The sequence below is a fragment of the Octopus bimaculoides genome, chromosome 1 (assembly GCF_046866305.1).
Source record: "Octopus bimaculoides isolate indiv1 chromosome 1, ASM4686630v1, whole genome shotgun sequence".
Classification (NCBI taxonomy): Eukaryota; Metazoa; Mollusca; class Cephalopoda; order Octopoda; family Octopodidae; genus Octopus; species Octopus bimaculoides.
Window position 1 is genome coordinate 135,982,429 of NC_142928.1, and position 27,354 is coordinate 136,009,782.

Sequence of the window (27,354 nt, forward strand, 5' to 3'; positions counted from 1 at the left end):
GTATAGCTGGTATTTGTAACAGCTCAAGCTATTTTTTTTAATTTGGAAGTTGTCAAAGACTTCCTGATATAAACTAATTACTATCACATCAATTATTTTGATTTCATTTCAGAACTTAAATTTTTCTTTAAGTATTCTCTCATTCTCTCTGTTCAACTCTTCTTTTGGTCATATAATTATTTCCATTAAAAGGCTATATTAATGGCCATCATATACTACTAATTAGTTGTTGCAGGAACTTCTTGTGACATATGAACATAGCAGTTTGATCGATAGATATAGCAGTGCCTTTATGTGTCACGTCAAAGTGACATGAATTTCTGCACCTTTTCATTCCAATCTTTCAGTGTAAGATTTATAACCTTTCAACCATTGGAAAAGAGGTGTAATAGTCAATATACTAGAAGTGATAACTAAGTTATTCAGTTGGTGAATAGCAATTTCCTAGGGTTGGAGGTACATGGCTTATTGGTTAGAGTGTTGGACTCATGATTATAAGAGTATAGTTTTGGTTCCTGAACTGAGTGATATGTTGTGTTCTTGTGCAAAATACCTTCTTTCACATTGCTTCTTTCCACTCAACTGGAAAAAAAGATTAGTCCTGCAATGGACTAGCACCCCATCCAGGTGAGATATATATGCCATGGAAATTGGAAAACCAGTCTTATGAGTCTATATGACTGAGGTAAGATATTTAGCCTTTATCCTAATTTCCTAAGGTGCTACTCCCAGTTTTAACCACTGACTTATCAGGTGATAGGCTTTTACTTTTAAGCTCATAAAACTGTATAACACAATTTTTGTCCTTGGGTAGCAACTATTATTTCTTATTTACCTGCCCCTAGAAAGTATGAAAAATGGCTGATATTTCCTTCAAGCTTTGCCTTTGTTACATTTATTTAAACCTCAAAGAATCCCTCTCAACATATGGCCATGATGCTTCCCCACTACTCTTGCTCATGATCAGAGATGCACATACTGTCAGCCACTAAAGGATATGCTCAAGTGGTTAAAGTCAAGCAAGTGATGAGTGAATCTGTGATGCTGAGCAGAATATTTGCTATAATGATATTTCTGCTTCAGCAACTCAGCCCTGAAATGTAATGGCAAATAGGTCAGTCCAGGTCACAAAAGCAAAGTTTGAAGAGAATAATAGTCATTTCCTTTGATTTCTAGATGGAAGCAAAAAAAGAAATCACTTACTGAATGAAGACAAAAAAATTGTAATTTTGTTACCTAGTGGTTAAAGTGGTGCTCCAGCATGGGCGCAGTCAAATTATTGAAAGAAGTAAAAGAGGAAAAGACTGTAATCCCAAATCCCTCTGATTGGTCACAAACAGAGAGAAATGAGCTAGGAAGTGGAAAAGATATTTAACCTTTTTGATATCAGCCCACCTCAGATTGCATCTAGTTCTATGATACAGAACTATTTTTAAATATTTTTTTAAAAATCTTTTGTTTGTTTCAGTCATTGGACTGCAACCATGCTAAGACATTGCCTTAAAGGATTTAGTCAAACAAATTGACTGCAGTACTTTTTTTTTTTTTTAAGTTTGGTATTTTTTCTATCAGTCTCTTTTGTCAAAGTGTTACATGGATGTAAACAAAACAACACCAGTTACCAAATGGTAGTTAGGAACAAACTCCAAGACAAAGACACACACACACACAAAAGGGTTCCGCATAGTTTCCCCTCTACCATATCCACTCATAAAGTATTGGTCAACCCAGGGCTACTGTAGAGGACACTCACTCAAGATGCTGCATAGTATGACTGTACTTAAAAGCACATGGTTGCAAGGCAAGCTTTTTAACCACACAGCCATGCTTGTGAATGTCTGTTGCTTGTATGTTGTGTATGCATGTACGAAGGATGAAAAGCAAAGTAGCCTTCAGAAGAATATGAACTCACAATATAAGAGGCATTCAGCTAAGTACTGTGAGACATTTTGCTTGACACTCTATTGATTTTTGCCAATTCACAGCCTTAGGAGCGATGAAAAACAAAACAGAAAATTAATGTAAAATAAAAACCAGGAAAGGAAAAAGAAGTTAAGAATTAATGAAGATGTGAAATCTTTGCTATATTTATTAGCAGTATTATTGATTTAATGATGAGATATTGACCAAGAATACAGAGAGTAGAAAGCTACTGCAAATAAAGAGTATTGGTGGGAGAACAGGAGAAGAAGCATTCAAATTAGATGTAGACATGGTAATAGAGAGGATGAGAGAAATAATGTGATCTTAGCAACTGAAAAACAAGAGGATTTGAAGATGTGTTATTAATGGTCAGTATGTGTACAGCAGGTTAACTAAAGAGGTACTCAGCATTGTATTATTTTTTTTTCCTGTATCTTTTAGCAGGGATAGAAGGCAGTACCCCTAATCCTTTATAGGGCCTCTAAGACTGGTAGCATGGGGGAGTATGGAGAACAGTATCCTTAAACAGCACATCTGTTTTGGTGCATGCCTGTATGACATTGCTGATTCAATGCTGACTTATTTGACATCAGACGTTTTAATGTTTCTCTTGTTCTTTCTTTTTCTCCCCCCTCTCTTTCTTCTTTCCTCTCTCCCTCTCTCTGTTTATGTGTGTGAGCATCTAGTTATGTTTGTATGTGTCTATAATGGGTCTCTCTCTCCCCCTTTCTATCTCACTATCTTTATCTGTATGTAAATATTTTTCTGTGTGTGAATGCGTTTGCCCTCCATGCCAAAACATACTATCACCAAATCATCAGTATCCAAATTGTTGCATCCAATCATCTCATTCTATCCTTAAACGGGAGATTTGACCAGAATTAACAGAGTGGACTCTGTTAATGGCACCAACGATGCCAAGTAGTGATGCTAAGCCAAGTGATGGATTAAGTCTATCAGCTAAGTATACCTTAGTGGGATTTGAACTCAGAATGTAAAGAGCCAAAACAAATACTGCTAGGCATCTGGTTTGATATTCTTACTGTCCGAAATGAGGAAAAGCAAAGTTGAACTTGGTGGGATTTGAACTCAGAGCACAAAGATTAGAACAAATTCAATACTCTAATAACTCATCTAATAAATGAGATACTTAGAGAGATTCTTTTCTATTCTAGGCACAAGGCCTGAAATTATGTTGAGGAGGGGCCTAGTCAATTAGATTGACCCCAGTGCACAACTGGTACTTAATTTATTGGCCCCAAAAGGATGAAAGGCAAAGTCAACCTTGGCGGAATTTGAACATAAAGACAAACGAAATATCGCTAAGCATTTCTACTGGTGTGCTAACATTTCTACCAGCTCGCCGCCTTGAGATAATTAGAGAGATTGTACAACCAATTTTACATGTATCTGTTATTTAGTCTCAGGTCAGGCTTGATTGGGTTTTTGCTGCTGCTCTTTAGTGTCAGGTCAGCCTTGATCAAGCAGATCTATAATCAAAGATAATCCAGTTATGATCACCTGGTCTTTTTTTTTTTTTTTTTGGTATTTTTTCAGGTAAAGGATATCTAGGTTACATTATCCAACGCATCCTTTCTTTTATGAGATGGTATGATGTGTTTTGAGAGAATTGGGATATTATTTCTAGCAGAGCAAACAATTATATAGAGTCTTTTTGCATTTGTTTGATTTTACACCTAGTTTTGTAGCACAAGTGGAGCTTTGTCAAATGAATAGCTGTATATTGCATTACATACTGCAAGCTATAAAGTTGAACAATTGTTCACCTTGAAATAAATAGCAAGTAAAGTAAGATAAACACAAAGGGAAAAAATAAAGCAGTGGAATGTCAGGAAGTTGATATGAGGATATAACTACGAATGAATGGCAAAAGTAAGAATGGGATACTGAAGGCAAAAGTTGCAATGGAGATTCTATAATGGGTATTGGAGAAGCAATGTTCCTTTCATATTCACAATGCAAAGATAAAAGCTGTATGATACAGCTGAAAAAGAGCTGATAAAGTCTAAAATCAGTCAAGTAGTTATAAATCATTATAAACCACTGAGTTGATAAGAAAAAGTCTGAAAACACAAAAATATAATGTATATTTGAATGTAGATGTGAATGAGATTTCAGTTGAACTTGCTTTACCATTTTATAATTTTCATCAACTACAAAATCACAAACAGTAAGGAAACATTTCAAATATATGTATAATTTCCTGACATAATTTATTTCAGTTTACCTATTTAGTCAATGTAAAAATTGTATCACTAATTTAGGGTTAAATATTGATGCAAATTTTTTTCCCCTTATAGTTTTAGCTTTGCCCCATGTACAAAGTCACACCCCAGTTTTTTTCAGTTAAAATCAAGCATAAAATAGGCACATCTTTTGCAGGTAATTTGTGAAGAACTATGTTTATTAGTTACATGATTCCAAAGGACTAATGATTGAGTCACTGCATTTCTGTTGACAAGAATAATAAGGGAGTATTTGTATTTCAGTGCAAAGAACTGCAATCAAAGAGTACTGTTATTGTTTACTATTATTTTTTCTTTCTCTCTAATGTTTACATCCATCACTGATATACATCAACAAAAGATATACACAAAGATATATTCATAGAAACCGATTAACACATACACATGAGCACACACACACACACACTTCTATATGTAGGTACAGGCATGGCTGTGTGGTTCAGAAATTTGTTTCCCACCTGCATAGCACCTTGGGTAAGTGTCTTCTATAATAACCCCTGACTGACGAAAACCATAGTAGATAGAGACTGGAAGAAGCCTATCTTATACATGTATGTGTGTGAATGTGTGTGTCCTTGTCTCAACATTGCGTAATTGTTGCCAATATTCTACAAAAACATGTCTAGCTATAGAGAAAGCCAGCCCTTACATAAACCAAGTGGGAATATAGATAGCAACAAAGAATTGACAGAGGGTAGTTATTGCATCTTCCATCTGTTAATATTTTCTTCAAATTTTCTTTTTGACTTCAAAAAGATCAGCTCCAGTGATGGTACATGCAGTGACACACATAGAGAAAGACTGGAGCAGACATGAAGACACAGGAATAGTTGGTCAGATCAAATCTGAGAGAGTTAAACAAAATGGATCAAATCTTAAGTAGTATCCACTACCCTAGATCCAATCTGTGGTAGTGAAAAAAAAAGTACTAAGTGATAATAGGCTGTATGATAAATCCATCTAATTCATCCCGGGCAGTAAATCATGTTAAAATTATCATGGTATATCTGTTGTGATGAGTAATTCTTCTATTACTTCTCCTGCTGTATTAGATAGTTTTAATATGCATAGCTGAGTTTCCACTATTGTTCGGTTACTAGTGTGTTCAATAAATTGGTTTTAGGAAAACAGGATAGATATGCATCGTTATGATCTAAGCATTTGTTAAAGATTTTGTTTATATTTTCTGTCTTCTGCTATTTGCTTTTATCAGTTCCTTATTTAATTTATGCAATATTTCACTTTATTTATAGAATAATTTCTTTAGACGTTCCTTTTGGAATTTCTTTCTCTATCCCTTTGCATTCATTCTCACATTCATGTCTAATAATAATTTTGAATTGATTCAATTTTTCTCTCAAAAAAAAAACACATGCACAATAAACTACATGCACACACATACACACACACGGATGGATAGAGGCACACACACACAAACGCACATACACGCACATGAACATACATACTTGCATGTATACTTGATTAAATGCTATAGTTAGCTGTAGTTAGAAGTTGGATAGATAGAATGGTGTATTGAAATTAACATGTTTTAATATACCATGTTCTTTCTTCAAATTGGATCTCAATTCAAAAGAACCAAAATTCAATTATCTTACATTGAACTGTTCGGCCTTGTTAACCTTTTTCAGGTGAATGATATGTATTTGTTACAGTGATTAATTATATGAGTGCAATACCCTACCTAAATCCATTTTCTGAAAATTTTCCATTCCAGAATAGACTTCCAGTTAATCAAAATTTCATTATTACATTAAAATTGCAAAATTTATTTATAGTTTTCAGCCATTTCTGACTTATTTGTCATCTAATAGCAAACTTATGACATTCTAAAGAATAAAGTATTGTGGGAAAACATTACTTTATTGCAGGAAATGTATAATAAAAAGTTACGTCACTGTTTTTCTACTGTGGATTGGTAGAATTATTACAACATCAAACAAGTTCTGGGGTAAACTAAATTGGCTGTACTCTGGTCCTCAATTTTAGTCCACATGTAGATTTTCCTTAGTCCTTTTCATAACCATTCCATCTGTGACAGCCTCTGGTTTTCATGCAAAACCTCCCATTTCAAAGTCTTCACATTCCACTTAAAATCTCCCATTATAGTTTTATGTAAGATCCATTATGTTATGTTTCGTATTTCTACTTAATACCAAAGTGGTCATTTTACTAAATCCTTTCCAAATCTCTTTTGTTATTTTCAAGATTGGGCAGTGTATTTCATCAGAAACACAATCACAAATGGATTAACCCTTTTAATATCAACCCACCCATGACCACCCTGGATCTGCCAAACAAATTTCCTGTTTTAAATTTATCTAAATTAAACTTATCAAAATTCCATGTTAATTTATGTTCCAAAACATTGTTTTTAAAATTGATTGAAACAGAAGCAGTGTATTTCAACAGAAATATAGTAATGAAAGGATTAAACTAAGAGAGAAGCTTATGCTGTAACTATCTTGATAATTCCTTAGTATGTGTGTGAGCATATCTAAATATTTAAGTCTATTAAATTACTCTAACAGTTATCTCACTTATAAGACAAAAATATTTGAACAGTAATTTTGTTCCTTTGAACAGAAAAGTTATTTTTACAAACCATTCTAGATTTCATGAGAATTTGCTTCATTTTTATGTTGTCTAAGATTGTATAAGTTGAGTGGAAGAGCCTAGAGGAATTCTGACATTGAAGCCACTAAATAAGATTATCTTGGAGAGCAGAAAAGTATGATTGATGACCTCGCTAAAAGGAATAAAATGATCAAAAAGCTGGTTACTGTTTGTACTTTGACACTTGTAGAAAATGCTGTACATCTTAACTAACTTAGAAAAGTCATTCATTTAGTACTATGCTTATCCTTTGTTCTGTATATGAAACAGGCATTATCCATTTGCTCTATGTTCTTCCAGTAATTAACTTTATTAGCAGTGACTCTCTTACAAAATTCATTATTTTTACAACTTACATTACTGCCAGTTCTATTTTATGTACAACTACACAGGTATGGCTGTGTAGTAAGGAGTTTGTTTCCCAACCACATGGTTTCAGGTTCAGTCCCACTGCATGGCAACTTGGGCAAGTGTTTTTTTTACTACAGCCCTGTGCCAACCAAAACCTTGTGAGCAGATTTGGTAGATGGAAACTGAAAGAAGACCATCATGTGTATTTATGTTTGACAGATCCAGAACATCACATGATAGTTATAAACAAGTGTTATTGTTACGCAAGCAGTGTCCTTTGTTTCTAATCTTCTATGAACCATGTCTGACCATGGTGGAAATATTAGCTTACTTGGAAACAAGTGAGGATTAGCAACAGAAAGGGCATCTGACTGTAGAAAATCCATTTCAACAAATTCCATTTGACCATGCAATCATGGAAAAGTGATGATGATGATGATGCACAATTTTGCTATTATTATGGTACATTTGTTAATTTCAAGCCCTGATGACATTTCATCTATTCTCTCAAAAATGCCTCTAAGAATTAACTCTGAAATTTGAACCTGATAAAAAACTTCAACTTGTATTTCTTTTTTTATAATTTGTATTTTATCAAGATTTTGAATTAAGCTCTTTTCGTTTTGATTTGATATTTGAAATTTCCACAAAGATTCAAACTATTTGTTTTTCTGTAGAAATATCAGTCAACTGATGTTATAATTTATTCAAAAGATGTCTGTGACATATTTTCAGAAGTACTTGTAAATTTATTTGAAGAGTCTATCAAAGTAGGATTGATAATGAACATAGGTGAAAGGATGGTTATATGGTTAAGAAGCTCATTTTTTTTTTCTAATTGCCCACAAGGGGCTAAACATAGAGGTGACAAACAAGGACAGACAAAGGGATTAAGTCGATTACATCGACCTCAGTGTGTAACTGGTACTTAGTTTATCAACCCCGAAAGGATGAAAGGCAAAGTCGACCTCGGTGGAATTTGAACTCAGAACGTAACAGCAGACAAAATATTGCTAAGCATTTTGCCTGGCATGCTAACGTTTCTTATTTCTTTATTGCCCACAAGGGGCTACACACAGAGGGGACAGACAAATGGATTAAGTCGATTATATCGACCCCAGTGCATAACTGGTACTTATTTAATCGACCCCGAAAGGATGAAAGGCAAAGTCAACCTTCGCGGAATTTGAACTCAGAACGTAGCAGCAGACGAAATACCACTAAGCATTTCGGCCAGCATGCTAACATTTTTGCCAGCTCACCGCCTTCCCAACCACATGGTTTTGAGTTCAGTCCCACTGCATGGTACCTTAGGCAAGTGTATTCTGATATAGTTCTAGGCTGACCAGTGTCTTGTGAGTGAATTTGGTAGATGAAAACTGTGTGTGGAGAAGCCTGTCATTATATCTACATATGTGTGTGTCGATGTTTGTTCTCTCCCTACCATTGCTTGACAACTGGTGTTAGTTTCTCTATAACCCTATAACTTAGTGCTTTGGCATAAGAAACCAATGGAAAAAGTAATAGATTTCAAAATAAATACTGGAGTTGATCTGTTCAACTACAATTTTTCAAGAGTAGTCAATTACATCACCACTCCCACCACCCCAGTGCTCAAATAGGTACTCATTTTATTGACCCCAAAAGGATGAGAGGCATGGCAGAATCTGAACTCGGATTATAAAGCAGGAAGAAATGCCATGAAACATTTGGTCTTGTGTGCTAATGATTCTGCCAGCTTGCCACCTTAATAATAGTAATAATAATAATAATAATAATAATAATAATAATAATAATAATGATAATGATTTCTAATATAGGACACAAAGCCAGAAATTTTGGGGAAAGGGATAGTTTATTTTATCATCCCCAGTACTAGATTGGTAATTATATCATTGACCTGAAAAGATGAAAGACAAAGTCATCCCCAGTGAAATTTGAACTCAGAATGTTAAGACAGATGAAATGCCACTAATGCTAACAATTCTACCAGCTTACCACCTTAATGATAATAATAATCCTTTCTACTATAGGCACAAGGTCTAACATTTTGGAGGAGAGGATAAGTCAATTACATCAACCCCAGTGCTTGACTGGTACTTTTTTTTTATCAACCCTGAAAGGATGAAAGGCAAAGTTGACCATGGCAGAATTTGAACTCAGAATGCTGTTAAGAATTTTGCTCAAGGTGCTAACAATTCTGCCAGCTTTCCACCTTAAGGGCAGCAATCTTGGGGGAGGGGATGAGTTGATTACTTTGACCCCAGTGTTCACCTGGTAATTCTTTAATTGACCCCGAAAGGATGAAAGACAAAGTCGACCCTGGCAGACTTTGAACTGAGAATGCAATGATTGAGAAAATACTGCTAAGCATTTTGCCCGGAGTGCTAACGATTCTGCCAGCTTGCAAGAGGAAGAAGAAGAATGATTATAATGGTTTCAAATTTTGGCACAAGGCCAACAATTTTGGGGAGGGAACAAGTCGATTACATTGATCCCAGTGCTTAACTGGCACTTATTTTATCGACCCAGGGTGGATGAAAAGTAAAGTTGACCTTGGCAGTGCTGGTGGCATGTAAATAGCACCATCCGAACATGGCCAATGCCAGTTGCCACCTGACTGGCTCCCATGCCGGTGGCACGTAGAAAGCACCCACTGCATTCTTGGAGTGGTTGGTGTTAAGAAGGGCATCCAGCTGTAGAAACCTTACCAGATCAGATTGGAGCCTGGTGCTGCCTCCTCCTGGCTTGCTAGTCTCCAGTCAAACTGCCCAACCCATGCCAACATGGAAAACGGACGTTAAACGATGATGATGATGAAGGTAAACATTTTGTCTGGCATGCTAATGATTCTGTCAATTCACTGCCTCAAGAAGAAGAAGAAAAATGATAATATTTACAACAATAATCAGTGGTGTCTACTTCTGCTAGAATGGTTGAATATTGGCAGGTTGATTATTTGGAAAGAAACATTGGCACAACAGACAGGTTTTAATTATCTACTTCATTGTCATCTTTTTCGTCTTGCCATTAAAATTACTAGCTATGGAAGCATGTTGACTTGTGTATATAGAATAAGCATACTGTAGAACATTGATACATTATTTCTCTGGTATCTGATATGAAACCAACTTGCAATGCATTTACTATTCAAATATATGAACAGCTGAATATCACCTTCCATATTGCTTTTTTTATGTTTTGTTTTGTTTTTTTTCTCTTTAAGACATAACAAGCTTTTACTGAAAAAAGTTGATGTCAATATTTACATCTTTTTCCTTGCTGTCTATTCTCACTTCTTTCTTTTTAATAATTTTTAGTTGCATCACCTAAATGTTTTTCATTATAACACAATATTAGTATTTTTTTTCTTTAACATTTCAGTTTTTAATGTTTGTTGAAACAGAAACCAAACTTATAACTATTATTAAGTTAAATATTTGTTTCCATTTATTCACAGATACTCACCACTATTAGGTCGCTTTTTTTTCTTTGTATTTTATTTATTTATTTTGCCTTTTCTTGTAACTATTTTTTCATGATTCCAAGAAGATAGTTATTTGTCTTTCAAGTTAATGCATGTTGAGAAATTTTTCCCTTGTAGTATATAAATTAACCCTTACTTATTCTTACTTCATTTCAAATTCGACTCACTATATTTTTTGCAGGATTTTCTCAGTTAGTCTTTTTCCTTATTTTTATATTTTCTCTGTACAACCATTAAAACTTTAAAATCTAAATTTTTGTGACTCTTATGTTCATGTAAGCATTTTTATGTCACTATGTCTACCACCATTATCTTTTCTGTTTGTAAATCCTTGTTGAGTTTATGTACCTTTCTTTATGCATGTGTGTGTTCTTGTGTTGCTATGTTAATTTATCATATTTTTTTTCTTTATAAAAACCTGTTTGCATTATGCACATTCTTTACTTCATTGTCAAATTAAAATCAAAACCAAAAAAAGAAAAACTGTCTTCTCATGAATGCAATCTCTGAATGATAATCAAAGTACAGCATTTATTAAAATAGTCCAAACTCAGCTAAACAAATATTTAGTAGAAAATAAGAAGGTATAACTTAAGAAGAAATGCAGTCCTTATTAATGCATCTCTTAAATTGTTTACTTTCTACAATTATGTCAAACAAATAGAAAGCATCATCATCATTATTGTTTTAATGTTCACTTTTCTATGATTGCATAGGTCAGACAAAATTTATTAAGACAGATTTTTCTGTGACTGGATGCTCTTCCTGTCTCCAGCCCTCACCTTTTCCAAGCAATCTATTTTTTACCAGTCTGGATGTATATTCATGGAAGATTGCAAGCAAACAAGACTGCTTGTATGATAGTGGTGTTTACATATAGTTATGTGTCTATCTGTCAACTCACACAACAGACTTTTTTTTCAGTTTCTGTATATCAGATTCACTCACAAGGTTTTGATTTGTCCAAGACTGTAGTGAAAGATTACTCATGGTACCATGCAGTGGAGCTGAATCAGAATCTACCACTCAGCCATGCCTGAACCTATAAGACATATATGCTAGTATCAAACAGTGAGAATGAGTGCTCAGCACCACATTGGTGAATAAATATTCTTTATCTGTGGATTAACAAGGCAACCAATGGTTTCACACGAACAACTGCAATTGTTCAAGCAAACTAAATGGGAATGTTGGTACTCTTCTCCATTTGTTGATACAAACAGGAAATTAAAACTCAAAACATGAGTATGTATATTTTTAAACAGCAAAAATTACAGAGTGACTCAAGGGCCATGAGTTTTGAGCATTGATACTTTCAGACATATAATATATATATATATATATATATATATATGTATATAAATATATATATATGACCTATTTTTTTAGGTTGATATCAACTTTCAATGCTTAAAATTTCTCTTAAACTTTACATAATTTTCATATCTTGTGGGTGATGGTTTATATTTTCATCTTTATATTAGCATTGGTTGATAGGATTTGTAAACAGATGCATTTACTGTTTCATGAATTACAACACAATGATCTTAATTCCGGGTCTACTTTGATAGACCAGTCTTACACAGTACATATGTTGTGCTTCCACTTCATTTTAATCTACTGTTTTCTATCTTAAAAATACTTTCCTTCCTCTATATCAGAGGTTCTCAAACTTTTTAGGCCACCGCCCCACTCAGGGCCACATAATACCCCCAGCGCCCCCACCCCTATCTTTATATATAAATAAATACTTTATATTTTACTAATTTAGATATACTATGAATCATTTGATATTTCATATAATGTTATATAATTTGTATACAATACGATAATAATATTATAATAAATTCATAGTGCCCCCCAATCCACTGCCTTCCTCCCAATGCCTCCTTTTTCTCTAATGCCCCTCCCCACCTGGCGCCCACCTGGACTGTCTCAACACCCACTGGCGGGGGGGGGGGGAGTCAGTAGTGCCCACTTTGAGAACCTATGCTCTATATCCTTACGTTCATTGAAATTCCATCCAGAAGTGATGAGGCATATTTCTTCCTTTCTTCCTTCTTTCTTTGCTTCTTTACCTTTTAGTGAGGAAAGAAGGGTAGTATGTGAAGGCACAGGGCTTGATGGTTTGTGTGTGCAACACACAATCATAAGATCGTGGTTTCAATTCCTGGACCGGGTGGTGCATTGTGTTCTCAAGCAAAAAGCTTCATTTTATGTTGCTTCAGTCCACTCAGCTGTAAATGAGTAACCCTGCAATGGACTGACATCCCATTCAGCAGGAGTGTTGTGATCTCAGTCACTATACCTCATGGAAACCTTATGAGTCCTTGAACTAGAGACAGTTATGTCTTCAGGGTTTAATGATGATGATGAAGGTCTTGGAGGTCTTCTCTCCCTTGCACCAGTCTTGGAGACCCTTTATAGGGTCTCCAAGACTAGTGAAGGGGAGAGAAGTGGGTGCTCTCAAATCAAAGATCTGGTCTAAATGTTTGCAGCAGAACAGAAGACTCAACTAAAGGCACCCAGCATGCCTGATCATGGGGCAGGATTACATTAAATTATTGTTGGATATGAACTCAGAACACAAAGTAGTAGCAGTAGTAGTAGTAGTAGTAGTAGTAGTAGTAGTATATGCTGTAACAGCACTCCACTGCATCAACCATTTGTTGGCAATTCCCTATGACTCCTGGTGGATGATGCCTTTACACCACTCAAACAACTCTCCAGCCCATGAGTCCATTGGAGTAGTCATTGTTGGTGAGTGTTTTGCAAGGTCAAAGTGCAAATCATATCTCAACCTCTTTTAGTTACTTTTTACAACACACAGAGGAAGTATTGGGTCTATTCTTTGACATGCCAATCCTCACACAGCACAGAACACAAAAAAAATCATAGAAAATTTTTCAAAGCATGTGGTCCAACCTTCTTCGAAGCCATCACTCGAGATGAGTTGTTTTTTTTTTATCAATCCCTAAAGGCAAAGCTGACTGTAACACCCTATTGTTTCGTCTTAAATCCTTGTTATTATCACTCTTATTTATAAATCCATCAATGTTCCTCCTGAGTACAATATTTTTTCCTTGATATGTATTATGATTGTGTCTTAATGCTACTAAAGATGTGTAGGATATACAGAAAGGGAATAAGTGTTTTAAGCTAGTGGGGGAAAAGAATAAACAACACAGCTTCCATTTTCTTTCTCTACAACTACAGGGGATTTTTTGCATCCTTTAAATCAGGGGCCCCCAACCACCAGGCTGTGGATCATTTGGTATGAGACCACACAGAAAGAATAAATTTAAAAATTTATTTCTATTTTGTTGGTTATTGCTGTCTACAGAATGTTTTTGCATTATGTTGTATAGTGAAACTGTACATCCCTCCCAGTAAAAAGTGGCAGTAGCTAGCCATTATAAATAGACGAGTAGCTGGTCGATACAAGGTCCAGAAGGTAGAAGGTCAAGAGTACATGTAGACTGTGCTGATAGTCGTGTCTGTGCTGATATAGTAATTATATTGTGATACTGAGTGGACATTATAATGATCCAATCCTTTGAGGATAATGACATACTACAACTGGGGGTCGTACAGTGCCAGATAGAAACATCCTATCGATGGCTTCGTAATATAACAATATCTATCAGAGCAACAACTATCATCAAAAGACAGATACAACAGTGGCAAAAGACCACTTTACAACACATTATATATCCATTATATACATATACATACATATATATATATATATGTATGTACTAAACATGTTAAATTCTATACTTTGTCATTTATTGTGTTTTGTTATGAGTGTGCTGTCCCCCAGTCCATGGACAAATTGTCGTGCATGAAATTGGTCCCTGATACAAAAAAAGATTGGGATTGTTGCTTTAAACACTATTATCTGTAAATGAAAATGCGTGCATGATATTGAAAGGGTAGTATTTGCTGACAAGGTTTTTTTAAAAAATTCATAAAGTTCAACAAATTAGATGGTCAATACAAGAAAAATATCCTTTGAACAGGATCAATCGTAATTATAAACTTTGGTTTATTTCAAGCACTCTCTCATTTTTATAATCCTTTACAAGAAAAGCAAGCCAATATATATTAAAATAAAAGCCGTGTTATTGATAATAGACATGAAAGCTACATGTGGGTGAGATAAGGACTGTTTACTAGTTTTCTCATATCCATGGAGATACTTCAAGATAAGTAAGATATCATATTAATCTATAGATCTCAAGTGTTTACTTTTCTTTCAACTTTCTTGTCTTGCATACACACACAGAACTACATATGTGCATATGTGTGTATATTGAGAAATATATATATATTGCCATAAGGCAAGTTAAGACAGCTCACTGCTAGGAAAATTTGAATAACTTCATACCTACACTACACTTTAATGTTGCTATGTAACATGCTAGAACAGTAATAGAAGAACCAGATCAAATAATTTCTCTTTTGTCACTTTCATGAACAGATTATGGATTTGCTAATTCAGAATTTGTGTTTTCTTTTTAGTTATTTTTTTTACTTGCAATTTTGTAGGTATATTATTAACCTTTGAAATGTTGATATCCTTTGTGAAAGCACTTGAAACCTCAACAGAAGTAAAAATTCTTTGATACAAACAACAAATTAAAGGCTTAATATGTTCCTGAAATACACTTAACAGTTCCAGAACATGATGAAGCATTTTGTTTTGTAATTAGTTAACTTTCAGTCAGTAACAGGTTAAATCAAATACTGTTTGTTTTTTAGTTTTGGGGTTTTTATTTATCTCTAGCTTGGAATTTACTAGCTAAAATTAGTTCAATCATCACCTTGGGTATAGTAGGTGGGAAGAGAGATGTATTTACAGTGGTGTTAGTCTGTGTATACAGGTGTGTTAGTGTATGTGTGACTCTGTAAGTGTTCATGTGTCTATGTATGATGGTATGTGGGGGAGTATATGTGTTAGTGCGTACATGGTTTGTGTGTTGGTGTGTACATATGTATGAGAAAGGAGGAGTGGGGTGAGAGAGAATGCTGATGTATAAATTAGAAATTCCCACATAAATTAGGTGTTGGAAGAGCAGCTTTATTTAAAAATTTTTTTTTTTTTACATATGTTTTAAAAATGTCTCGTTAGACCTAACTAGTAGTTATGTGTACATTATCTAACTTAGTGCTTCTTGTTTCATCTTTGCTACTTAAATACTTCGTTTTGTTTTGAACTAATATAGGCTTTTTGATTCAGAGCTTAAACTTACAACATATGCAAAAAAAAAAAGAAAGAAATCTCTTTGATTCTGTGAATTAAACAGCCAAAGAACAATATTTTCACCTTTAAAGAATATCTGCTCTCTCTCACTCTCTCTCTCTCTCTCTCTCTCTCTCTCTCTCTCACACTCTCTCTCTCTTTCTCTCTCTCTCTCTCTCTCTCTCTCTCTCTCACACTCTCTCTCTCTCTCTCTCTCTCTCTCTCTCTCTCTCTCTCTCTCTCTCTCTCTCTCTCTCTCTCTCAAGAGACAACTCAAAATCATAATGTTCCTCTTCTCACCAAACTCTTAAACTCTACTGTATAATTATTGCCAAAGTAGACTGCCATCTAGCTTCTTTCAATTTTGTTTTTCACCTACATTATAATAGCTACGGTTAGCTGGATACTAGACTCAAGATCATAATGTCATGGATTTGATTCCTGAACCAGATGGTTCAATGTACCCTTGAGAAAAGCACTTCATTTCACATTGTTCCAGTGTACTCAACTAAAATACAGTTCGAAGTGTTAATGCAGCCCTTTCTTTCACCAGTTGTCATATCTTTGATGTTCTCCTGGGTCAATGAGTTGAGAAGGTGTTTACATCTGCTCATGATTACAGAGGCACTTAAAGCATTGGTACATAACAGCATGTCATGCCAGTCTGTATATGACTGCTATGAATGCAAGACGAATGCCTCTTTCCAATATCAAATTTCCTAGCTTTCCTAGGAAAAAAAAAGAATCTGGTGAATTATCTCGCATTTGGTTAAATGTTGGTTAAATGTAAGAAATTTAAATCTATGATCCAATAGTAAATTTATTTTTTTATCCATTCAGCTATTTTGCTACTAAGCTTCTTTTTATCGTGTGTATATATATATATATATATATATATATATATTCTTTTTTTTACTAAACCACGAAATAGTCAGCTCATAAGGAAATAAACCTTAAAGAAATCAATTTTACTTTTTTCAGTTTACGTTTACTGTAAACAAATACAACTGCTTTACCTACCGAGTTCTTTGGAGAAAGAATTGTAATTACCTTCCCGAGTTGTTATATCTGCTTTATACATCTCTACTTTAAGGAGGTTACTTCTTCAGCTACTTATGATTGACATGCTTTGCTGTATGGCTTGTAGGCGTGTTGTAGTTACCTGGCGATTATAAAACAAGGAACTCCCACCTCCCTCCTCTCCATTTCTCCGCCTTTTTTATAGTTTTTTTTTTTTTTTTCATTTTTCATTTTACTATCTTCTCAATACTAGTCAAAGGGCAAGCTTTAAAATCTTTTGTCTTACACAATTAAATGGTGGGAGAAAGGAATGTTATCTACTATATATTTTTATTTTAGTTTTTACCTCATATATGCACACAGAAAATAATCAGCATACTCTCACATATAAAGCAAAGGTTTCTATATGCTTTATATATATACAGTGTACATTTTATTATGTGTATTTATATATGAATATGGGCATGTTTACACTTATAATATAATGCCTGTCTAGAGGTGTGTGTAGAAGGTATGGGAATCCCCATACACTTATTACAATCCACAATCTTTTCTTATTCATATATATATATATACACATACATTTTTATTATTATTATTATTTAGACACACCTCAAATGAAGTACTGGTCAGGTTCTCTGTCTTTATTCAGTGATATAACTGGGTCTAAATACCTGAAGATATTTTTTTAGAAGTTGTTTTCACCTTTTCAGTATGTGCCTTGGAGTTATTCGCAACATAGTGTTTTCTTCTCAAGAAAAATTACTTAACCAAGGGAAATAAATAAATATATATATATATATATATATATACATATATATATATATAAGTGAGAGAGAGAGAGAGAAAGAAAAAAAATCTTGAAGGTTAGCTATTTGTTACAGTTTCTTATTTTGCTATCTCTTTTGTTGTGAATATTGTTGATTTACTCATATTGTCTTCTATGTAGAAATGTATGTGCAGTATCGACAGAATTTATTATGAATATTTACTAACACTGCCCTCCCTCAGTACCATAACTTTTTCTTAGCACATTGTGCATTCCTAAATTATATATAATTTGAAGATAAACAAGTGTATAATAGTAATAATAATAATAAGTAGCATGACTACACGACTGTATGTTATTGTTTATTAGTTTGTAAAAGTTTTTATATGTTAATCCCAAAAATATTATATCTTATGCTACAAATATGTGTGTTTGTCTCTCTCTCTCTCTCTCTCTATCTCTCTCTCTCTCTCTCTATCTCTCTCTCTCTCTCTCTCTCTCTCTCTCTATCTCTTGCTCTCTCTCTCACTCTACCTGTGTGTTTTATGTGTGTCTGTCTGACTATCTGTTTATATATGTGTCTAAGTTTCTCCATGTTTTCATAAACAGAAGAATGCACAGTCTTCATATAAAAGGCATTGACCCACCTACTCACAGGTACTGCATTTAAATTTTTTGCAGGTGTTTTTCATATTTTTCCCAGTCTAACACTACATTATATATTGCCTGGTTTCACCTAGCTGTCAGATATAGGAATAAGATCATCTGGCAATGCCACCTGCAATCAAACTTCAAAGATTCGGAACTATCTTTTTGCTTTCAATAGAATCGTTCATTAAAAGTACAGCTTTCAGTATATGAAATGCATTTTTATAATGAAATAATGAACTCCTCCTACATCACTGTTCATTCACCTGTAATTAACAGCCAGTTATCCCTGCCTTACTCCGATGATAGCTTCAGATGATGTCAAAAGCTAAGTCAGTCCTTCTTTCCTTAAAACACTGTAATATTTAGCATATCTTATTTAACACAAGATGTTAATATGAGTTTACTTGGAAAGCTTTCTGCTCGTGCTTGAAGCATTACACAATCACAAAAACACACACACACACACACACACACACACACACACACATACACACGCACACGCACGCACACGCACGCACACACACACACACACACACACACACACACACACACACACACACACACACACACACACACACACACTGTTAACACCTTTTGTTAGAGCGGGCTCTTTATTTCAGTTAATTTTGTAAATAACGAAGAATTTTGCAAAATAACTTTGTTGTATATTAAGCTGGTGTCTGGAACATAAATTGGCATGAAATTTTCATGAAGGGTTTTAGCTTGGAACAGGGAGTTTGTATGAGAATCAAGGGTGGTCTCAAGTGAGTTAAAGACACACATATGCAAACATGCACACACACACACACACACACACATGATGCATGCAAATGTGACATATGCATGCATGCACATGTGGCATATGCATGCATGTACATGCATACAAACACATGCTACAAATGTGCGTCATAATGATCATAGTCATTTTAATATCCATTTCACTATACTCATATGGGTTGTTTGTGTTTGTAACCACTTCTTCCAATGTCTTCCACTGTATTTTCTGTATCAGAAGGATCTTCTACTATCAATATGTATCAGTACCTGGTACTTTGGCTCAGCTTTCAGCTTTCTCAACCCACTTGTACTTCATCTTAGATAGAAGTGTGAATGTCTGTATTTAACTCAATGCATTTCATATAGCCGCTGTGAGTTTCTCGTTTCTGTTGTTTCTTTCGTCCTCTTGCCGACCCACGTCGTCAAGAACCTGGTCAGGTTACGCCGCTGACCTCATGTCGCATCGCGGCCGGCGCGGCGGACGGGCTAGTTGTCGCTTCCCAATCCACCACAGGCGACGCGACGTCACCGAAAGAGATCATACTTTCTTTTTTAGGCAGTGTTATTTGCAGTTGACAGGTATAGTGTTAAGATATAGATTCATCTCAACTGCTTAGAAATAACTACCCTCTCAAATGCTACCCCCCCTTACACACACACACACACACACACACTTAGTTGAGAGCGCTTCTTGAAAGTTATGTGGCAACTCCACTAGTGCCAGAGACATGGAAAAAGTACCCAGTTCACATTGCAAAGTGGTTGGCATGCAAAAGGGCATTCAGCTGTAGAAACCATACCAAAGTTAATATGGTGTATGATGCATCTCTGTGGCTCACCAGGTCTCGATCAAACTGTCCAACCCATGCCAGCACAGGAAATGGATGTTAACTGATGATGATCAATAGAATTCATTTGGTCTTACTAAATAAGGTCTTTGGAGATTCAACCTTTGGAGATTTTGTAAAGAAAACCCATCATTGATACCAAATGAATCATTAGTTTTGAGTGTAATTACTCCCTCATCAGTTTTTCCATGATTGACTCAGGTAGCTCATTATATATGTAGCTACTACAATATGTATATTTGTCAGCAGAATGTGGTGTGTGGTCTAGTGGTTAGCTTGTTGAGTTCTTGATTATATGGTGATTACATTCAATTACTGATCTAGGTGATGTGTCTTTGTGCAAGGTGCTTCTCTTCATGTTGCTCCAGACATCAGCTGAAAATGAGCACCAGCAGACTTCTGGTGCAGCCCTTTTTTACTCAAGCTGTCACATCCTCAATGTTCCACTGGGTCATGGATGAAAGGACTAAGTGTGTCTTTATCTACTTGCGACTGCATAGGAACCTAAAACAATTAGTGAAAACATGGCACATGCTACTAGGTCATACTTGTATGCTAGCTATGGTTTGATTTTGGTAGTTTAATATTAAACTACTGATGTAGAATCCTATATTTCATAAACACTTAAAATAGTTATGAACCAAGAAAGACTTCACATAATCACTAAACCTGCTAGCAGTAACAGCCAGTTCTACCACCCTTATTCAAATTCATGCCATTGGCCTATTTGAGTTATTCTCTTCAACTCATTACTTTTTAATTATGCCAATTATACTGATCAAAAATTATTTGAGTATACTTATATTAAGTTGATGAGGTTGAATATACTGAAACTTGTACATAGTTGTCTCCCTTGAAAACGAACATGTAAATTAATTTTGAGAGATTAATTCTTAGCTTCTTGAAATTATCTTTGAGACTTTGAGACTTACTAACAATTGCTGCTATGTTTTTGTTATTTTTTTTCTCCAAGAAATAAATACTATTCAAGTTTTTGCATACAGCATTCAGTATATCATACTTTAAATTCATCATTCTCATCATCATAATTTCAATGTCCTCTTTGCTATGTTTGCATGAAACCAATGGAATTCATTGAGGCAAATTTTCTATGACTTGATGTCAATCCTGTCATCAACCCATACCTATTTCCAAGCAAGATAGTATTTCCCCAAGTCCTTCAAACATGGCCAGCATATTGGTTGGGCATGTGCCCATGGAAGATTGCAAATAAATGACACAGCTTGTATAACAGTGATATTTGTTTACAATAAGCACACAAAAGGAAGTGCTTACACACACATATATAGATAGACAATGGGCTTCTTTCAGTTTCTATCTACCGTATATACTCACAACACTTTGCATAGCCTAGAAGATGCCATACTCACTGAAGATGCCATACTCACTGAAGATGCCATACTCACTGAAGATGCCATACTCACTGAAGATGCCATACTCACTGAAGATGCCATACAGTGGCACTGAATCCAAAACCACATGGTTCCAAGGCAAAATTTTTAACTTCTCATCCATGCTTTTGTCTTTCCACATCCATTTCATTGACCCATTTGAGTTACTCCCCTTAGTTCATTTTACTTTCTTTTTTAAGTTTCATTGATGTTTTTTTTATTTAAATTTAAGTCAATAAAAACTTAAAATACACCAAAATAGAAAGCAGACAGAAGCAAGTTTTTGGTACATATAGTGTTAACTTTATTGATTTTAAGATTAAGATATTGATAGTTTAAGCAGCAATAAATTATAAAGTGCTGCCATATTGGTGAAGACCATTCTCTGTGCATGTGTGTGTGTGTGTGTGTGTGTGTGTGTGTGTGTGTGTGTGATTTATTTATATTTTTCATGTTGTTTTCTGCTATTTGTCAATAAAAGATTAAATAGATGGCTCTTCTTACTTTTGACTTTTAGATGAATTTTTACTAAATTTCTTAATATTTTATTGAACATTATTTTGGTGTAAATCTGACTGGAGGGGTTTTTATTTATTTGTTTATTTATCTATTTATTTATTTATGCTCAAATGATTGCATGTTTTGCTGTTATTGATTATATTCCATAGTTATTAGCTGAATTGCGTTGCACAATACTAGAGTGATGTTGTGACAAACATCTAGTCAGCTCTCTGTCTCAATAAATACATGTAGTCAAAATTAGGTCTTGTATATGATATTGAATGAAGGCACATGGCCTAGTGGTTAGGCTGTTGCACTCATGATTGTTAGATCATAGGTTCAATTCCCAGATTAGGTGGCATTTTGTGTTCTTGAGCAAAGCACTTCATTTGACTTTTCTCCAGTCCCCTTTCGACCAGTGGGGAATGTTGGCCTGCTCACCTAGACTGCAAAGTAGCATCATTTGGTGGCTAAAATGATGCAAAGTGCAATGTGACCAGTGATGTATCACAACATCTGATAGTGTGGTCGGTCACGTGATCACGTGGTATAATATTGAAGACGCGTGGTGTAGTGGTTAGGGTATTGCACTCACAATCACAAAATTGTGGTTTCAATTCCTGGACCAAGCAGTGTGATTTGTTTGAGAGTAAAATGCTTCATTTCACATTGCTCCAGTCTCCTCAGCTGTGAGTAACTCTACCATGGACTGGTGTCCCATTCAGGGGGATTGTTGTGATCTTGGTCCCTTATGCACCATGGAAACTGAGTAACTGATGCTATGAGTCCCAGGGCTCATAGTAGTAATGACTAGTGGGTGTTGATATATTATTGACTATAAGTGACATTTACAACAATGACAGCCCCTACCACTACTGCTGCAAGTATCCCCACTTCTAAAGGAAGTAGGTGAGAATTCTTGGTTGAAAGCTGATGGATTTAAATTCTCATTATTGGAATAGAATATGGAAGATAGTTTTGTTACACGTCTTGCATCTCAGAGTTGGCTTCACTTCCGTGTAATCTTGAGTTCTGTCTCACTATGTGGCACCTTATGCAAATTTCCATTGCCACAGAGGGGAATGGCTAGATGGAAATTGTATGGAAACCCATCATGCATAATTACATACATGTGTGTGTGTGTGTGTGTGTGTGTATTCGCATCGGCATGCATATGGGTGTTTGTGTGGATGTTTGCATTCTTTGTGTGAAAGCTTCGAACAAAAGAAGGATTTTATGTTATGTTGGTATTCCCTATCAACAAATTATTCTGTAGCTCTGCACTTTTGGCAAATGAAATAAAAAGAAAAATCCCATACTTATAACTATCACTCCATCAATCACAATGACAAGTTTTCCTGTTGATCCAATCAATGGAGCAGCCTGCTCATGAAATGAACATGCTAGTGGCTGTGCACTCCACAGATATATGTACCCTTAACATAGTGCTCAAAGAGATGTAGCATGAAAGATGAAACAGAATGTGACAAGGCTGGAAATTTGAATTACAGATACATCTCCTTTTTGGAAGCTGAGTGGATTGGAGCAACATAAAATAAAGCATCTTGTTCGAAGTAATTGAACCCACAGCCTTACAATCATGAACTGAGTACCCCTTAACCACTTAGCCCACATGCTTAATCCCATTCTTGTAAAACAGGTCAAGGCTAGCAACAAGGACATCTCACTGTAAAACAGTACTTCAGTTATAAGTAATTGTCCAATAAACACAGAAAAATGCATGTAAAATGAGCAAACAAAACAAATACATAAACAAAACTTCTACAGATGATTATCTTGAATGTGAATCCAGCTGTGAATAGCTAGCTTGTTATAACATAGGGTTAAAGATCCCTTGTATGGAAAAAAAATGTCAAAAACCACCTGTGGGTCTCAAAGACATATCTGTAACCCAGACATTCATGATACTATTACACTAACTGACTCATTGACTATCAGTTGTTCATATTAAGTGTTTTATTCAAATATGGATGGTTGAGAGTCGGTGAGTCACTTTTAATGATATTATGAGTATCAGGGTTACTATAGGCATGTGATTCTGTTCCCATGGGTTTCCTCTATATTTTTCATTCAAAGAGTTTTTAACTATGTATTATGAGCTTTTGTGTTATGAGCTTTTATTTATAGCTGGATTTGCATTCAAAATACATAATTTAAAGAAGACTTATTTACATATTTTCTTAATACTTTTATATTCTCATTCTAAATATAAACATACGCAATATAGGCACAGGAGTGGTAAGTAGCTTGCTTACCATCCACATGGTTCCAGGTTCAGTCCCACTGCATAGCACCTTGGGAAAGTGTTTTCTATTATAACTTCGGGCCGACCAAGACCTTGTAAGTGGATTTGGTAGACAGAAACTGAAAGAAGCCCATCGTGTGTGTGTGTGTGTGTGTGTTTGTATATTTTTGTGTCTGTGTTTGTTCCCCCCCCCCCCCCCATCATCGCTTGACAACCGATGTTGGTGTTTTACGTCCCCATAACTTAGCAGTTTGTTCAGCAAAAGACACCGATAGAATAAGTACTAGGCTTACAAAGAATAAGTCCTGGGGTTGATTTGCTCAATTAAAATGGTGGTGCTCCAGTATGGCCACAGTCAAATGACTGAAACAAGTAAAAGAAAAGAATAAAATATATACATTGAATTTTATAGTGTTGTAATCTAAGAGAAAGGGGAATGAGCTTGTATTTAATATGGACCTATGAAGAAAGAGCTATTTCAGAAATATGGAAAGTTGTGCTCATGTAGTTTCTTTGAGTTAATGCAAAATGAAACAGGCAAATTTGGATGACTTTTTGAAACTTCAAAAATGAGTACACAAATTAATATTTGAATTACGTACCAAAGCTGGGTTTTTTTTAATTTAAAAAAAAATTTTTTCTTTTATTTAATTTTTTTTTTTTGCTGAATGGTTTTGTCAGATGTGTGATTGAATGTCTTTGAATATGTTCCATAATATGTAGAAATGATCAAGAAATATTCTTTATTAAATTCATATTTTTGTTGAAAACGTGATTTCATGGAAAGTTCACTGGAAACAGTAAAGTTGTATTTATATGGGAGAAAATTACTTCTTATAAACAATTACACCATGGAAGTGTATTTTGTTTTTATATTTGGTTTGCAATATTCTTGAGATGAACTTGTCTATTGAAACAGATTTCATTGCATCATGGGAGGGTCATTATGCCAATAATAAACACATGCACTGGCACACTTTCACTTCTTTATTATTAGTCTTGGTTAATCAATTTAACAAATTAACTAATTAATTGTTTGATTAATTATTTGGTTAATCAATTAGTTGGTTGTGTTTGGCGAAGTCCTTCCATTACCATTTGCAACCACTTTAAGGACATGCCTTCCAGTGACAGCTTCATGTCTTTGGCAAACATATCTGATTGCTTGATTAACTTAATGATTAATCAAACAATCTATTAGTTAGTTAAAAAGCTAACAAATCTATGAATAATAAAGAAGTGAAATTGAACCAGTGCATGTGTTTATTATAAGTCTTCTGCAAATAACATTTAGTTAGTATCATTTGTCTTTGGAATAGTGCAGATGATTCTGTTTTATGATGACTGTGTAAGCTAAAGAGATTATTTCCAAGAATGAAAAGTTAATGGCATTCATAATCACTAATTTTTGATATTCTATCAATTTAATTTTCAATCTTTTGATTTTAGAGATTACAATAACTCTCCAATTGAGAATTATAAGCTTCCACACCTGGTATTCATGAAGGAGGTGCCATCCTGCTTTTTATTTACGTTTATATTTAGTATTTTAGTCTTAGGATCTTTTGGCGCTTTTGTATATAAATTCCATTCTAATATTAACTGATTCTTCATGTTTGACGATATTCTGTAAAATAATTTATTGTTGTAAATATGGCTATGCAATTGCTGAATTGTTTAACTTACGGTTCATACATCAGACGTTCAGCAACAAAATTCATTTTCCCACTTAATTCATGGAATATAAATAGCGCTCTCTCTCTCTCTCTCCCCTTCTTCTTCACTCTACACTTACGAATCTGTCTCGCAATCCTTTCCTGTGGCATTCTAATCTCATATCCATAGTCCCAGAGCTGTGATTAGAATGTCAGGAAAAAATCGCAAGATGGATTCTTCAAGCTGAGCCATCTGGTGGGAGACCTAGCAGTAGACCAAGAACCCAGATGGTTGGATAATATCCATAGTCTCAGTTGGTCATACTTGGGAATCCAAACAGAAAGTGTAATGATGGTAGGACCCTATAGAGGAGGTGCCTGAGAACTTTACCCTCACAAACCTCCAACAAATAGTAAGCAAATAAAAAGGATGGATGGAAGGCTTCGTAAAAGAATACTTGACATTAGGAACATGTTACACTTAAGAATATATGAATATCTCTAAAAATCTAAAATCGTATTAGTGTGTGTGAGTATTTGAGAGAGAGAGAGAGGCAAGGCAGTCAAAAGAGAGAGAGAGAATTGATTATCATCATCATCATCGTTTAACGTCCGCTTTCCATGCTAGCATGGGTTAGACGATTTGACTGAGGACTGGTGGACCAGGAGGCGACACCAGGCTCCAATCTGATTTGGCAGAGTTTCTACAGCTGGATGCCCTTCCTAACGCCAACCAGTCCGAGAGTGTAGTGGGTGCTTTTACGTGCCACCGGCACGAGGGCCAGTCAGATTATGTTTAGGGTTATTTTTTTCAGCCCATCAATGCTTTTGGTTACATGTTGACACTGAGTAGATAGTTTTATTTGATGTAGATGTGAAAAAAAACAATGCTATTTTGTGTCTTGACAAGCTTATGTGATTTCCAGTTCAGGTTAAGTCTAACATCAAAAGTTCACTTCAACCATCGTCACCGAACTAAATTTGTTAAATGTTATAGTTGTTCCTCAAAGGTTTTCACTGTATGCTTGCTCATGCTGTTAGGAATCATAAGCGCATTGTTCTTGGACAGGCAAAGTTACCTTCTTGAGTTATGCTGACTCATAAGGGCTGGTTTTCCAGGTTCCATAGTGCATAAATTCTCTACCTGGACAGGATGATGGTCCATCACAGGATTACTCATTTTTGCTAGTTGAGTGGACTGGAACAACATGAAATGAAGTGTTTTGCTCAACAACACAACACATCACCCAGTCCAGGAATCAAAACCACAATCTTATGTTCATGAGTCCAACACTCTAACCACTAAACCACGTGTCTCCACATTCTTGGACAGCCCATGTTAATACCATCAAATGTTACTGTTGCTTTCTTGCAAGAATAAGACTCATTGCAATCCTCTCATTGCTTACCTTGAGCAGTGTTTCCTACCAGAGAGTCAAGAGTTGCTTCTGGAAAGAACATAGACCAATAACATGATGTTTGCTGCTAGACAGCTTCAAGAGAATTGCATCATGCAATCTATTCATCATTCAGAGAGGGAATCTCTTT

General features: G+C 35.1%; 1 protein-coding gene across 29 annotated transcripts in view; it reads left to right on the forward strand.

Moving 5' to 3' along the window:
- Positions 1-27,354, forward strand: part of LOC106871495 (anion exchange protein 3) — a 746,335-nt gene that overhangs the window by 410,028 nt on the left and 308,953 nt on the right. For 2 of the 29 annotated variants that reach the window (XM_089359061.1, XM_089359133.1), the window contains exon 1: positions 17,212-17,793. The exons of the other annotated variants lie outside the window; for them this stretch is intronic. The gene's annotated coding sequence lies outside the window, so the exon portion shown is untranslated. Of the gene's footprint in view, positions 1-17,211; positions 17,794-27,354 lie in introns of those variants that run through there. 29 annotated transcript variants of the gene reach the window in all.